The sequence below is a fragment of the Erythrolamprus reginae genome, chromosome 3, assembly GCF_031021105.1.
Source record: "Erythrolamprus reginae isolate rEryReg1 chromosome 3, rEryReg1.hap1, whole genome shotgun sequence".
In the NCBI taxonomy this organism is placed as follows: Eukaryota; Metazoa; Chordata; class Lepidosauria; order Squamata; family Dipsadidae; genus Erythrolamprus; species Erythrolamprus reginae.
The window spans coordinates 39,440,027-39,457,113 of record NC_091952.1 but is presented as its reverse complement, the minus strand read 5'-3'; positions in this window follow the sequence as shown (position 1 = coordinate 39,457,113).

Genomic DNA, 17,087 nt, shown 5'->3' with positions numbered 1-17,087 from the left:
CTAGAAACAGAGAGAGTATGAGCTCACTTCTGCACAAAGTGAATTTGGGCATACTTGGACACAAAGCCAGCTGGGGGGATCTTGAGCCAGCCACTTTCTCTTAGCCTTAGGAATGAGGCATTGGCAAACTGCTTCTGAAAAAACTTTGCCAAGAAAAATGCAAGGACTTTTTCCAAGCAATCTCCAAAAGCCAAATACAATTAAACAGGAAAAATAATATATACAAGCACACTATAACATAGAGACATTCTTAAAACAATAATTAAAGCCACCATGAATGGTTCTTTAATTCCTAGCGGCAGGACTACTTTGGATATCACATCAAACTTTTTGAATAATTTTAAGGAGCAGCTTAGATGTAAGACTGATTACTGTTTCTGTTTTTCATGTCTTGTATTCTCAATGTAGGTTTATTTCATCTCTTTCATCTTTCATCAGCCACATTTTCTAGCAAGGCACCTCTGAGAAAGAAGAAAAATGCAAACAGCGATCTACAAAAAACAGAATTAATAAAATATACTTTGTGCATGCATTATGAAAGATATTTGTCTGCAGAGAGAAATACCAGCTACAATTTTTACTAAGATTACATCTTAGAAGAGTAGATATGGAATGGAATAAACACTTAATGGGATATTGCCTCTAAAAATTGCAATGGGGAGAGATGGAGATATCTATTTGCTTAAATTGCAAATAAGAAGAAATAGTCAATAAGTGATAGTAAAACTGAAAGATAACTGAAAAATTCCAAGGAAAATATTATAACAAAATAACAGATTTGGAAGAGATCTTAGAGATCTTCTAGTTCAACCCCTTGCTGAAGTAGGAAACCCTATACCCCATACCAGTGATGCCAAACCTATGGCACGGGTGCCACAGGTGGCACGCGGAGCCATATCTGCTGGCACATGAGCTGTTGCCCTAGTTCAGTTCCAATGTGCATTTGTGTGCCAGCCAGCTGATTTTTGGCTCACACAGAGGCTCTGGAAGGGCGTTTTTAGTTTCCAGAGAACATCCCGGGGATGGGGGAGGGTGTTTTTACCCTCCCCTGGCTCCAGGAAAGCCTTAGGAAGGATGAAACAAGGGCCTACTGGGCCCACCAGAAGTTGGGAAACAGGCTGTTTACAAAGGGCCTCCTTGGGGCAAGAGAAACTGTTTTCACCCTCCCCAAGTGTGGGCACTCGCGCATGTACAACAATGCACTCACAGGCTCTTTCGGCACTCAAGGGAAAAAAGGTTTGCCACCAATGCCCTACACCATTTCATACAAATTGCTCTTCTTAAAATCTTCCAGTGTTGGAGCATCCACAACTTCTGGATGGAAATTGTTCCATTGATTAATTGTTTCAGCGCAGTGTTTTTCAGCTCTGGCAACTTTAAATGTTGGGGACCATCCAACAATGCTGGAATTCTGGAAATTTAAGTTCACCCATCTGAAGGTTTCCAAAGTTGAGAAATAATGATCCAGAGTATAATGTAAACATCCTTGGTACTGTATTAGTTTTGAAATTAAGCATGTCTTTGCATGCTGGTTATTTGATATTTTAATAATATTTACAACCATGCTACTTTTCATAGTGTGGAAATATGTTGGAAGCAGGGGTGGGTTCTAACTTAGCTTGCTGCCAGTTTGCTTCCTCTTGTGCCATATAGCCGTGTTGCTTTGGCGCGTGCGTAATTCATGCATGCTTGCATGTGAAGTGCTGAAAATTCACACACACACACACACACAACAAAAACAAGATGGTGGTGCATGCGCAGTGCCAAAAACTTCAGCACAGAAGATAAAAAGTCAGAAAAAAATCTCCCCAAATTAAAAATATTTAAAAAAAAAAAAAATAGAGAGATGGTGGCATCCATGTACTGACATTGAAAGAACCGGTCTGGAGATGTCATTGTGATATCACCAGCGGTTTGCCACTGGTTTGGATGAACCAGTCTGAATGGGGAGAAAACACCTCTGGTTGGAAGATAACAGCAGCTTTTCTTAATATCAAAATATGATGTTTTTTTTAAAGTTTATTATGAATATAGTAACTACACCATAGGAAAGATATACCATATTTTTTAGAGTATAAGACACACCAGAGTATAAGATGCAACTTAGCTTTGGGGAAGAAAATAGGAGGGGGGGAAAAGTATCTACCAGTATTCATCTGATGAGGGTCCTTAGGCTGTTCAGCTTTAGCACATTATTTTATCCCCTCGTTAGGGCTGGAAAAAAATCAACAAAGGGAGTAGGAATGAAAACAAAGACTTGGGGCTGGAAAAAAATTACATTGTAGGGAGTAGGAAGCCAGGAAGATCACTAACACCACATTGGGACTATGGGATAAAGCTTCGAAAAAGGCATATTTGGAGTATAAGATGCACCCAGATTTTCGACCACTTTTAGAGAGGAAAAAGATGTGTCTTATACTCTGAAGAATATGATAACAGATCAGTGCACACAATTATTCATGATACCCTAAATGAAAAATCCAGTTACATATACAGTGGTACCTCTACCTACAAACACTTCTACTTATGAACTTTTCAAGATAACAACTGGATGTTCAAGATATTTTTTGTCTCTTCTTAAGAACCATTTTCCACTTACAAACCCAGCCTCCGAAACTGTAACCGGAAAAGACAGGGAGAAGCCTCTGTGGGGCCCCTCTAGGAATCTCCTGGGAGGAAACAAGGCCGGAAAAGATGGGAGAAGCCTTCGTGGGGCCTCTCTAGGAATTTCCTGGGAGGAAACAGAGCCTCCACCCTCCCTGTGGTTTCCCCAATCGCATACATTATTTGCTTTTACATTGATTCCTACGGGAAAAATTGCTTCTTCTTACAAACTTTTCTACTTAAGAACCTGGTCACGGAACGAATTAAATTTTTACGTAGAGGTACCACTGTATACGTACACCATCATCAGGTCTTGCAGTACATTCTGAAATCCATAAATGCAAATTGAATAACAAATGAAGCTTAAGTCTAGTTAATGAGATACATGTAACAAAAAGTAGGATAGTGAGATCGGCTCATTTGTTAATTCAACTTTTCAGCTTAGGCTATTAAGAAGATGCCTAGAAATTAACATTCTCTTTAAAAGAAGTATTTTTGTTTTTTTAAAAAAATCTAGCTTCATCACACGAATTCATATGACTCCATGCATTTAATGGATTAATGTGGAGAGGAGGTTACAACATTATACACATTTTAGTCCCATATATACCATCCGGTAAACTTACCATTTGTGTGAAGAACTCTCATGTTTAGAAAGCACCTCTCATAGTCACAAATATCAAAATAATCCTTTGAGATATGAACTATCATTTGAGTTCACGGACTATAAAAAAAAAAAAATACTTTGTTGTCATTGTATGTGTACATACAACAAAAGTCACATGACATTAGAGACCAGTCCCAACACCAGTCCCAACATAACAATCCAAAATAAAATGAAATGAAATAAAATAAAATAAAAATGCCCCACCCACCACAATTTCCCCACCCTGAACCACCCAAACATCTACACAACAGACCAAGTAATACTGTCCAACAGCTCATTGATGGTGACCCTTTAGTTCAGACCTGGGCAAGGGGTAGCCCACGGGCCGCATCCGGGCCACCTGTTGTCTGTGACCAGCCCGCCCGCTATCTGTGACCGGTCCGTGGAGGTCGGGGTCCGCTCCAGTGCGAGGATGAAAGAGCTCACCACGTCTGCCAGGACTCCTCCGGTTCCTGCTTTCCTGATGAATCATGAGGGGTGGCACAACAAATAGAGTGCTGTACTGCAGGCCACTGAAGCTGACTGTAAGATCTGTAAGTCAGCAGTTCAAATCTCATCACCGGCTCAAGATTGACTCAGCCTTCCATCTTTCCGAGGTGGGTAAAATGAGGACCTGGATTGTGGGGGCAATATACTGGCTCTGTTAAAAAGTGCTATTACTAACATGTTGTAAGCCCCCCTGGGTCTAAGGAGAAGGACGGCATAAAAATGAAAGAAAGAAAGAAAGAGAAAGAAAGAAAGAGAGAGAGAGAGAGAAAGAAAGAAAGAAAGAAAGAAAGAAAGAAAGAAAGAAAGAACCGGAGGAATCCCAGCAGATATGGTGAACTCTTTCATCCTCGCACTGGAGCAGACCCCAACCTCCTAATGAGAGCGGCTGAGCACAGAAACCATGCAAACACTCCAGTGCAGTGACTGTGGTGCACTGTGTTGCCATAAAGCAAACAATTAGGGGTCTGTAGAGTGGGTCTAGGTGTTAAGCTCAGGCCAGGGTCTGGGTCTTTACATTATTCGGTAGAACTGAGTTAATTATATTAGCCCGTCCCTCTAAAACTATCCCAATTTCTCATGCGGCCCCATAGCAAAATTAATTGCCCACCCCTGCTTTAGTTCATTGTTAAGTGTGTGTATAGTTCTAGGATAAAAACTATTCAGAAAATGTGTGGTCCGAGTTTTAATTGTTCTGTCTCTTCTGCCTGAAAGCAACAGTTTAAAAAGATTGTAAGCAGAATGAGAAGAGTCTCTGAGAATGTTGTGCACATTTCTATTTTAAGAAGAGGTTGTATTTGTTTTCCTTTAGATTGTTTTGTTCTTACTTTTGCTAGCCTTCAATAGAAAGAGTGGTTGTATCAACAGAAGAGAATAATTGTAGCTCAAGGTTAACTGCAGAGAGAATATCAAGGACTCCAAAAAGTGACTGTATCAGCCCAAGTCTGAAAGAGGCTGAGTTGTAAATGAACACTATCCATTCAGAATCTTTTACATTAAACGTGCTTCCACAGTTTTTGAGCCTCTTTGCAAATAGAAAACTGGCCCAGTAAGAAAACCCACCATGATTTTTGCTTTTTGTTGAACAAATACATATTAAGACAAAACAAATCATACAGTTTAAAAAAACAAAAAGGACAATCCCAATCAGAAAACTAATATTGAAAACACAGGCATATGTTTTTGGTTTGTCTGCAGTTTTCAAAAAGAGGTGAATAATATGCTCTCCCCCATATAAAATGAGGGACATTTTTTACTATTAAATGCATAGATCACAGCAAATATCCCAAAGAAGAGCTGGATAGTTGGCCTAGTCCTTCTCACCTAGTGATACACAGAGAAAAATCTCCATTCGCTCTGTCCTGTTTTTAGACAATTTGAAATCTTAACAACTCACACATGTGCAGACACACACAGTCACACATCTAGATAGAGGAAATCATTCATTACAGGCCAAATTGCATTTGTGCCAACAGAACAGTTTGTTTCGCTTTATTATCATTATATTCCATCAGCATAGTATTTAAGAGGACACAATCAAAAACAGTGATACTGTGGAGCCTCAGTTAATATGAGCTATTTGGGAGCAAATTTAAAATGAAATCATCCATTAGTGCAGACCTTCATTAATGCATTAATGGATTTGAATGTGTTTTTGTTGGCTGTTGTGAACCCAGGCTTTCCTGTGCATTTCAAGCAAGATGGGAAAGAATAATAAAATCCATTATTTGGGGAAGTATTGCTTTGAAATCTCCCGGCTAAATTTCTCTTACGTGCATTTGAACTATATTCACAAAGGCATGAGATGAATAGATTAGATTGAATAGTTTTCTTGTCTATGGCACTCAACTATTGGTGAATGGGCAGTGGTTATAGCTGCCTAGATGATTCTAATGGAAGCTAAGAGAGAATAGAAGATTAAATCAACAATGCATTAAAGAGAAAGAGAATATTGTTGACAATGGAGCATTAAAAGGAATAATAAATAGCCACATCAAAATCAAGCAAATAATTTTTTTTCTCAAGATGTAGCATGGTAATATTTACATATTTCAGGAACATACTGTATCTGTCCATTATTCAATATATCAGGCATGTTTCAACTATGCACGACTATACAACAACCATTTCACAGGGGTCACCTAATTTCATGGGAAAAGACAAATTTCCCATTGTGTTAGGAACTAAATTCAATTCAATTCAATTTATTAGATTTGTATGCCGCCCCTCTCTGAAGATTCTCACAACAGTTCTCACAACTCTGAAGAGGCTCACAACAATAATAAAAACAATATTCCAGCGAAAACTAAATCTAATATTAAAAAGCACATAAAACCCTATAATGTTTAAAAAAGCAAACAACATATACATACCCAAACATAGATATAAAAAAAAAGCCTGGGGGAAAGGTGTCTCAACTCCCCCATGCCTGGCGGTATAGATGGGTCTTGAGTAATTTACGAAAGACAAGGAGTGTGGGGGCAGTTCTAATCTCCGGGGGGAGTTGATTCCAGAGGGCTGGGGCTGCCACAGACAAAGCTCTTCCCCTGGGGCCCGCCAAACGACCTCGTTTGGTTGACGGGACCCGGAGAAGGCCAACTCTGTGGGACCTTATCGGTCGCTGGGATTCGTGCGGTAGCAGGCGTTTCCTGAGCTTCTATTCTGGTGCCTTGGAACATATTTTTACAATCTGACCAACAGTGGGCGTGTCCCTCCGACCTTCCTGCCAATCTCCTTAAAGCTTTGTTAGGAGAATTGGTGCTAGACTTATGGTTGGGGATCACTACAATGTAAGGAAATATATTAAGGGGTCACAGCATTAGAAAGGTTGAGAGCCACTGATGTAGAGCAGCAATTTGTTTTTTCAGATCCTCAGAGAGTTCTTTGCCATGAGGTGTGTTAAATTTCCAGTGTCCGGTATGAAAGAGCAAAAACAATAACACCAAATTTAACACACCGGCTCCCCACTCACACCTAAGACCTTGTACCACTAATAAGTCACATGACACTAGGGAGGGAAAACGGCTACTTGGGCCCCATTTAGATATTATCACTTAGACATCATACTCACTTTTGTTGCCAGCAGTTAGACAGTAATGGCTGTGTGTTGCATTATTTTTGGGGGACAGCACATTTACACTTTTATACAAGCTGTATACAGTACTCTCTACTCATTGTAGATAAGAGTCATTTCATTATTGTTGTCACATGAAAAGATATACAGTGGTACCTCTACCTAAGAACACCTATACTTAAGAACTTTTCTAGATAAGAACCGGGTGTTCAAGATTTTTTTTCCCAGGAAATTTGAGAGCGGCACAAAGGCCCCACCAGTTTCCTGCCTTATCTTTTCTTTCCTTCCTGGGATAAGTAAATTTGGAAATTTCTTTTGTTAAGGGCAGTTACAATAAGATGAGGGTTTTAAAAAGTAAGAATGAATTTAAGAATATAAGGAATGGATTGTAGCATGATGGCACACCTTTGGTAGAATAACAGCAAATAGCCATGAGAAATTGAGATAACTAAAGGCACTTTGAATTCAAATCAGGGCGAAGGAGAATATCTGAAATCCAGATGATAGGATTTGAAAAAGAGGTAGCACAGGATGAATGATATGCACCAGAATAAATTGGATAAATAATTAGGAAATTTGGATTAAGAATTTGACATTTGATATTATACTGTATTGAATTCCAATTTGAGGTATGTGAATTTGAATCTCTGTAAGGTGTGGAAAAACAATAAAAATTTATACCCAAGGAGGCTTTGGCAGTCCAGAGCAAACAGAGCGTTTTCCTTTCTCTGGGAGCTTGGAGAGGGAATAAACCACTTCGCTGTGGTGACTCCCTCGCGCTGCCTCCTATACACCTGGCATGAGGTTGCCTCCCGGAGTGTCTGGCCATGGAAAAGCAAATGGGGGTACTTTGCCGTGACCAGATTAAATCAATTTCAGCGAAACCAAGGAGTCACCACAGTGAGGGAAAGGTGCTGGCTACTGTTCTGTCTGGGTGCCCCCAGACTTCAACACCAACTGGAAAAAGCAGCCAGACACGCTGGTAAAAGCAAAAGCACTTTATAGTTTGAAAAATAAACACAGAGAAAATCCTGTTCTTCCCAACAGGCAGGCTATGAGACTTCACAGCAGAGTCCTGACGGCCAGACAATACAGCAGACTTCTTGCTGGCACACCCACCACTGTAGAGAATAAGACCCACACCTTTTCCCCCCAAGGTTTCAATATTCAAAGTCACAAACCAGAATTCCAAGACGCCAAAGATCACAGCCAGGTCCCAGGACTCCCAAAGATAATACTCCACAAGCCAGGAAGGGTGGGTCTGCCTTTTCAGCCTTTCCAGAGAGCACCACACCGAAACCCAGCTGTTGCCTCTTTAGTGCTGAAAGTACCTGGCTAATTGTCCCCTTCCTTGTGTTGCTCTTCTCTGCCGGGGATCGATTATTGCTTGTGCATTTTCATCTAAGGAATCCAGGCTGCTTGCTGGGGAGAGCTCCCTCTCGGGGGACTCTGGCTGCTCCCCCTCTTCCTCAGCCTGAGATTCCTCCTCCCCGTCTGCCTGAACCTCCTGTTCCTCATCCTCCCCCTCTGAGCAGGAAGCCGGCAGAGGATCAGCTGTTCCCTGAGGGGCCTCAGACTGAATCACAACAGCTACAAAGCAAGTGAGCGAGAGGAGAGGGGAGCCCTTCAGCATAGGAAGGAGGAGGAAGCAGGTAGCGGCAGCAGCAGCTGTCTTTTGGTCAAAGCAGTGGGAGGGGCCCCCCTCTTGCCTGCCTGGGTTTCTCTCTCTGGCGCAGTGTATGGGAGGCAGCCTTGCGCTGGGTGTATGGGAGGCGCATGCTCCTCCTCTTTGCCTCAGAGTCGCCTCTTTTTTTTAAGCCTTAAAGTTTTGGGACTTTTAAAAATTCCCCTCACTTCTTCCTTCAGCAGCGACTGTCCTCCTCCTCTTCTTCCTCCTTCTCCTCCCACCCAAATTCCAAGCTTTTAGATATTTCCTAATGGGTTTTCACACATTATTTGCTTTTACATTGATTCCTATGGGAAAAATTGCTTCTACTTACAAACTTTTCCACTTAAGAACCTGATCATGGAACCAATTAAGTTCTTAAGTAGAGGTACCACTCTACTTAAATATTTACAAAATGTGATGGGGGGTACTCACTTCTGTGACATATTGTATATAATTGTAACCACATCATCAATACACTTAGTGGTTAATATCTGTAGCTGAAGTTTTGGAGAGAAATTGTCTCTGGTTATTAGAAAGCAACGGGTGCAAAAATTCAATGTCTGGGGGAATAGTGGATTTTAGTGCTTGGCAATAAACTTAATGAACTTTCTAGCATGCATTACTGCTGGAAGAAGGAACATCTCATTAAAGCAACTGATAAAAATAACTATTGCTAATTTGCCTCCATTGGAACCTAACAAAAGAACTGGCCCATTATATACATTTCATCAAGGTGTTTTTTTAAAAAAAAACACAAATATTTATTAAATGTTGAAATCTGTTCCTACTTTAATGGGACTCTTTTATTTCTATGAATGGAGTCTTCCACCTCAGATGCCGTATTAATATTATTTCATAGGTTAGCATTAACATTTTATTAATGTACTTTGCTCTATTTATAAGCTGCTTTTCTGTATTTCAGCATTTAAAATAATACCGCCCATTCTTAAATTGGGATGCTTTTTTTCATCATACCTATTACATACTGTTTTGTTACTGTTGTTAGCCGCCCCGAGTCTGCGGAGAGGGGCGGCATACAAATCCAATAAATAATCATAATCATAATCATAATCATAATCATAATCATAATCATAATCATAATCATAATCATAATCATAATCATAATCATAATCATAATCATAATCATAATCATAATCATAATCATAATCATAATCATAATCATAATCATAATCATAATCATAATCATAATCATAATCATAATACATCGTCTACTTGTATGCAGGGGTGGGCTACTGTCCGGATGTGTGTGTGTGGGAAATGCAGTGTGGTAGCAAAAATGGAGCTCTACCCCAGAGCACCCTTATTGCCACAAGGTAGGCATTGATAGCAGCTCTAATCCCTCTTTGATTGTGTTCATACCCTGTTGAGTGCCAGAGGCACTCTACCTATCTCTTCTCCTGTTTTATCTCCATCAACTGTTCTGTGAATCATGGAAAGTGGCAATAACACAAGATGGAAGAGATTGCATAGCTATGATCCAGCCTGAGGCCGCTCTCTTATTATATCATTAAAGCTAGAGGTGTCAAACTGGTGGCCCGTGGGCCGAATGCATCATCTGCAGGCCACACCCACCCCAGCTCCACAAAGGGAAAAACTGTCACAATTTGTCACATGACGGCAACATGACACTGAGAGTTTGACACTTGTGATCTAAGCTCTCTAACCACCCTCAGACTTTGCTACCTGGTGCTTTAGTAGTAAAATAATTTTATCGACAGCAATGGAAATAATTTGATTAAAGGGAAGCATGAATATTTTAGGGAAAATATGAACTTCTCTGTGCTACTCTCCTATTACTATGTTGCTGCTTCAAACTCTGGATCATTTACTAACTTAGATAGCAAACATGTTTTGAGGTTCAAACCATTAATATTCTAGACACTTCACAGCAGTGGGATCTAATTTTCTGATCTCATGGGATATTTAATACATGTGCATGCCAAGGCTCTTCTCATTTACTCCAGTCAACTCGAAGGCGATCATCAAGGGACATTGCATCAATGGAAGACTGCCAAAATATACTGTTTCAAAACCTTTGCAATCTCTAAAATGTTAGATATTCTACATCCGAAGAACTGATAATATACCAAAAAGCTAGCTATGTTTCACTTTGAGGATTGGAGCATGGAATAGATATTAGTTAGTTAATATGAATGAGTGATAAATGCTATTTCAATTGAAATTGTTTCAAGGAAAGGAAGAAAGGAAGCAGGTTTGACAGCTGACCTGAAGGACACCAATTTATAAAAGCAACAATAAATATTGCAATGATTTACTAGTTCTTGATTATATTTCTCATTGCACATGAAATATGGCAGGAATTAAGACTTTTCTAAAGAAAGATACCTTTTTTGTTTGGTTTGTGATCCTACAAGTGATGCTAGAATTTCTCTCAAATTACTGATTAAAAGAGTTACACTTTCCCTTAAATTATACTGGGACCTATCTTGATTTCTCTCTAGAAAACAGGATCTTGAGTTGTTATGCTATCTAACTAACTATAACATGATGCTATACTATCTAAGTAACTATCTAAACAGAAAAGGAGCTGGGCATATAGGGAACCAGACTTTAATAAGGATTCTATAAAAGTCAGTGGTGAGAAAAGTAAAGTCCTACACTTAGGTAAGAAAAACAAAAAATATACATACAAACTGGGTGAAACCACACTCAATAGCAGTGACTGTGAAAGGGATCTTGGAGTCTTAATAGACAACCAGCTAAACATGAGCTGGCAGTATGCAGCGGCAGCCAAAAAAGCCAATGCAACCCTAAATTGCATTAATAGAGGGATACAATCTAAAACTAGGAAGGTACTAATACCACTCTACAAAGCCTTAGTTAGACCACACCTGGAATACTGCATCCAGTTTTGGTCACCACACTACAAAAAAGACATTGAAATTCTAGACAAAGTGCAGAGGAGAGCAACCAGGATGATTAGGGGACTGGAGACTATAACATACAAAGAACAGTTGGAGGAACTGGGCATGGCCAATCTGGTGAAGAGAAGGACCAGGGGAGACATGATAGCAATGTACCAATACTTGAGGGGCTGCCACATAGAGACGGAGGTCAGACTGTTTTAGTGGGTGGAAACTGAACAAAGAGAGATTCAACCTGGAAAGAAGGAGAAACTTTATGACTGTGAGAGCAATCAACCAGTGGATGGCTTGCCTGCGGAGGTCGTGAGAACACCAATACTTGAGACTTTCAAGAAGAAATTGGATGGCCTTTTGTCTGAAATGGTATAGGGACTCCTTCTTGAGTGGAGGAGTTGGACTAGGTGATCTACAAGGTTTCTTCCAACTCTAGTAGTAATCTAATCTAATCTAAACTGAAATGAAATGGAGAAAAACACTTTTATGAGAAGTGGATGGTTGGAGGTTCTCTAAATACTATCTCCAAACCAGTAGATTTTTAGATTCAGTCATTTACTTATTTAAATTTGATTTAAAAGTTTCTACAACATCTAACAGAAAGAAAAATATAGTCGTTTTTGCTATTAAAATGAGAACTTCACTTTAAAATTATTTTTCTGCTTCTTTGTTGCCTAAGAATATGTTTATCTGACCTTGCTATCATTACCAAAAAAGATCTGTTGAGTTCCAAGCAATGTCCACTTGGTTTCTTGCTGAGTGAAGCATTGAATTCTGATTCTGAAGAAGGCATCTGAGATTTTGCTTATTGGGTTAATTCTCAATGGTTCTACATGTGTATATTTGATGTTTTCATACTGTATGTTGAAGAAATAGCCTGTGATTTTTAAACATGACTTTGGCTTGTTTACTAATTTGAGAGAGACTTTCTAACATGTAAGAGACAAGGTTCATGATGGGTAATATAGGCAACAAATTCCAATGACTACAACAAAAATAAAATCAGGAAATCAATAACATAGGACAAAATAAAGGTTGTCTTTCAATATACATTTTATGTTGTTTCTCACATACGTTTGTATAAGGCTTGAAGTTGCTGATGTCACAATTTAGAAAAAGAGTTTGCAAACATGAGTTGTCAATACTTTTAAAAAGCAAGACCCTTTTGATTAAGTAACCAGTATTGACCTTCTATTTGATATCTTGAACAAATGTAGAAACATATAAAAGGAAAAGAATTTGAGACTCCCATGTGATTCTGATTCTATTCTGATATGAAAAACTAAATATCTAAAGATAGACATTGTGTTTTCACAGTTCATATGTCTCTCTTAAAACTGAGTGAATATATATAACTTTAATAGTCACGCCTATACATTTATTCTTTCTAATAGTTTAACTTCAAGCTAACAGAACAGAGAGAAATATGAAATGAATGAAAATACCAGGAAATAAAACAATAAAACAAAAAAATAAAACAAAATCCTAACTAAAATATTTCAATACTTTATGAAAACTAACCATAGATACATAGCTCACTATGAGCTCACATTTGACCTCAGATGATTCATAGAAAGAATTCAAAAGCATGGAAAAAAATTCAGTTGCTAGGTACAGATGATAGTCACCTTTTCTTGCCTTTTTGTAAGCGAAGATTTTATCAGGTTTTGGCTAAGGAGAAAGAAAATCCTGAGAATCATCTGATTCAAAATATATGTTTGCAAGCTATATTTTAGTGTGTGTGTATGTATGAAGATCTTGGCATATCCGGGTTTCTTACCATGTAAGATTGATAGACTCCTAGTGACGTTTCGACGAGGTCCCACTTGTCATCTTCAGCCTGAGTAGGACCTCATCGAAACATCACCAGGAGTCTATCAACCTTACACGGGAAAAGACCTGAATATGCCTAGACCTACATATCTATACCCATGAAAATCTATGAAAACACACACACACACACACACACACACACACATATATATATATATATATGGCTATACAATAGATGACATGTGTCCTACAGGAGTGGCAAAAACAGCCTTGATCTACTGTACCACATAAAGTGGTAGAGTGCTGTACTGCAGGCCACTGAAGCTGACTAGATCTGAAGGTCAGCGGTTCAAATCCCATCACCGGCTCAAGGTTGACTCAGCCTTCCATCCTTCCGAGGTGGGTAAAATAATGATCCAGATTGTGGGGGCAATATGCTGACTCTGTTGAAAAGTGCTATTGCTAACATGTTGTAAGCCGCCCTGAGTCTAAGGAGAAGGGTGGCATAAAAATCAAATAAATAAATAAATAAATAAATAAATAAATGAATGAATGAATGAATAAATAAATAAATAAATAAATAAATAAAATAGGCAGATGGCACAAAGGCTGCAGAGACTGAAACAATAAGGTCTGTGGACTTGCAAGTCTCACCACTTATTGACATGTGCTGAAAAAACAGATGACAATGGATTGAAAGTGTTATAATTAGTACAGGGAAGATGATTACACTGGCCATACAGTGACTTTTTTTTTTTTTTTGTAGAATAGGGTAGGATGATTCTATTGGATTGAAAGTGTTATGGATTGAAAACCAGAATAGGGTATGATGAATGTATGGAGTATTTAGTTTTGTTTTTATTCTCCCTTCTTCTTATCTTCTTTCTTATTTTTCCCTGCTATATCTTCTAATTTTCTTTAATCTTTATTACTATTCTGTGTTTTTATTCATGAAAGGGAATTATTTTTAATTAGGTTCTTTTTTTAATTTGGCTTATTAATCTGGCGATATTTGGGATATACTATATGGTGGGTTCTCCTTTTTTGCCCCCTCTCTATATATTTTAACTATTTTTTTTAGTAATGGTTGGTTTTAATTTAAATACTGTGTTGGAGGTAATTGGAATCATTTACTCCTTTTCTTTTCCCTTAATGCTCTTTTTCTTTTCTCTTTTATTCTAAAGGGCATTTATTAAGGAAGAGGGTTTAAAGCATATATGAAAATTGATATGGAGGAGATTTTTGAGAAAATTGAAACATTTTGATCTAATTAATTTGATGTGATTAAGAATAGTAACAGCTTAAAATGTATAGTTGTTTTTTTTAAAAAAACCTTTTGTTATATAAGGAATTGGAATAATTATTTTTTGGTCCAGATGTTAAATTGTAAGTAGGTGGCATTGGTTAATATGTGTATACCAAAACTGCAAAAATGATATATTGTAAATTAGTTTGAAATTAATGGTATCTTTTTTTCTGAACACGTGATTGGAGAAGAAAAATTAAAAAAAATTAACCCCCTCAAAAAACCCGAAAAACAGGAACCTCCAAAATTCCCCAAACTAGAAATATTGGATGATGGCCTAAAAATGAATAGTTACAAGTGTGAAAGACATAGTAGATTGTACAACTAAGAAGATAAACATTTTGGACTTGTGGCTGAAGATTTTGAAAGGCTTTTTATGTTCACTATTGTTGATTCAAGTCAGTCCCTGTAAAAGTTTCTCTGTTTCCTATACAGGTTTCTCTATTGGCTGTTCATGTGTGGTATGGCGTTACTTGTGTTATTATGCTGTATCTGACACTGGACCTCTTAAGTTGCTTTGCTTGTTTGCTTGAGTCAAAGAAGTTGAAACTTTCATAGAGTGGCATTTTCTGTTTTCTGTCATTAATGCTGTCTGGCTGAATGCAAACTGAAGCAATCAGAGTCCAACAATAAATTCACTGTAAACAAGGAAGTAATGAGAAGTAACAAACAACACCCATTACTTTCTTGTTTGTAATTAAATGTACTGTGAGTAAATGCATTAAATGTACTAAGTGCATGTGAGTAAATGAGTTAAAACACTTTTGTTACTTTTCATTACACTTAATTATCATTACCATATTTCTTAAGTATTCATTGTAGGAGAGAGTTGAGAAGACAAAGGCAAGTTTCCAACTAGCATGTTTTAGTTAGGTAATTCCTCTAAGGTTATTTAATCACTACTGGGTTATTGATTCCAGTAAAGTATCCATATGTCAGTGAAGGGTTACCAAAATTTTTACTACTACACTGTGGGTGTGGCTTATGCAAGATGTATTTTCTTTCAACATCTTTCAGTGCAAATTGGGTACTCTGGGGTGGAGCTCCATTTTTGCTACCCCACTGTGTCCCCTCCCCCCATTCGGGCAGTAGCCCACCCCTACCATATGTACTAAAAGGGAGACATCTTCAAATCTGTTAGAGCATTCCTAATGAAATATATTAAGAGTAATAGTCCAAGTTTAAAAACCTGCCCAGAAATTAATAATATATGTTTCTCATAAGATTTATTCCATTTGACTATTACCTTCTGTTGTGGTTGGCTCTGGTCCAGATCCTGCCCCAACGAATGTGGAGGTGGATGCAGAGGAAACATCAACATGTCATAGACCTGTTTTATTGCCGACAGAGTCAGGTAGTGCAGTTTCCTCGGACGAAGAAGGAGGTGGGGGAGACTTGGAAGAGGGGGGCTTGGCACACAGCCCAGGAAGCCAATTTCCATTATCTTCAGTCAATTCGGATGAGGGTTAGACCCATGCATGCGCAGAATTATGCATCAAAGAGACCAATTGAAGAAATATTAGAGGAGATAAGAGAGGCCACCTGTGTTTGGATGGGGCTCCAGTAATTAGAGCTGCTGATATAAATAGCAGCGTGCTGGCTTGGCCGTTGTGGAAGACTATCTGATCGTTGTTTCTTCAGGACCGTGCCTTGCTGTTTCCAGACTTTGTTTGTTGATTTTTCATGACTTTGAAATCAAAGCAGAGCAAAATGTGATAAAGAACATTGTTTTTGAACTTTCAAGTGTGTGTGTGTGTGAAATTTGTACCCTTGAATTTTTGGGAGACTCATACCATAGAGCCCGGCAGAACACCTTCATAGCACGAGTATCATTTAGTATATATCTACCATGCAAATTAAATACTTGTATTAGTTTTAGCCAAATCAACTCCTGCAAGTCTGGAGTTATTTTTCTTTCTTTCTTTCTTTCTTTCTTTCTTTCTTTCTTTCTTTCTTTCTTTCTTTCTTTCTTTCTTTCTTTCTTTCTTTTGTTTCATGAAGCATAACAGATAAATACAATCTCTTCTAGTTTGGGGCCTCAATGAAGCTCCGCAGAATAGAAAATAGAAATTTCAAGGAAAAGTAAGGGCATCAGAGGCAGGTTTTCATGTTAAGTTTAAAAACAGAAAAGTTAAAAATGTCTCTGCTGGTTTCTCATTCTGCCAAAAAGAAAGTGTATCTTCTGGACATATTTTCCAGCGTTATCATTTTTAAAAAATTCTGCAACTAGATGTGAAGGTTAGCTGAGGGCTGCAACTTTTTGCTCTCCCTGTCCCTTTGTTTTATCACATCCAATATAGAAAATGCATGTCCTGAGGATTAAAGGTGTGTGCATATCCATTCATATGCTATTAAGGTACTCAGGGTCCTTTCTGAATAGTCATTCCAGGTTTTGCAGCAACAACTGCCATTAATTTAATAGGTTGCATCAAAGGACAGTTTCTGCAGAGACTGCCCACTTTGAAACTGTATCTGCATAATAAAGAAAGCAGGGATTATAATATTTATTTTACTCATGCTATCCATCCCTAACTGAATCGGTAAGTTTTACATCTGCCTCAGTGCTCTGAATAATAGTCAAATTTATCTAGAATATTTTAAAGATGATA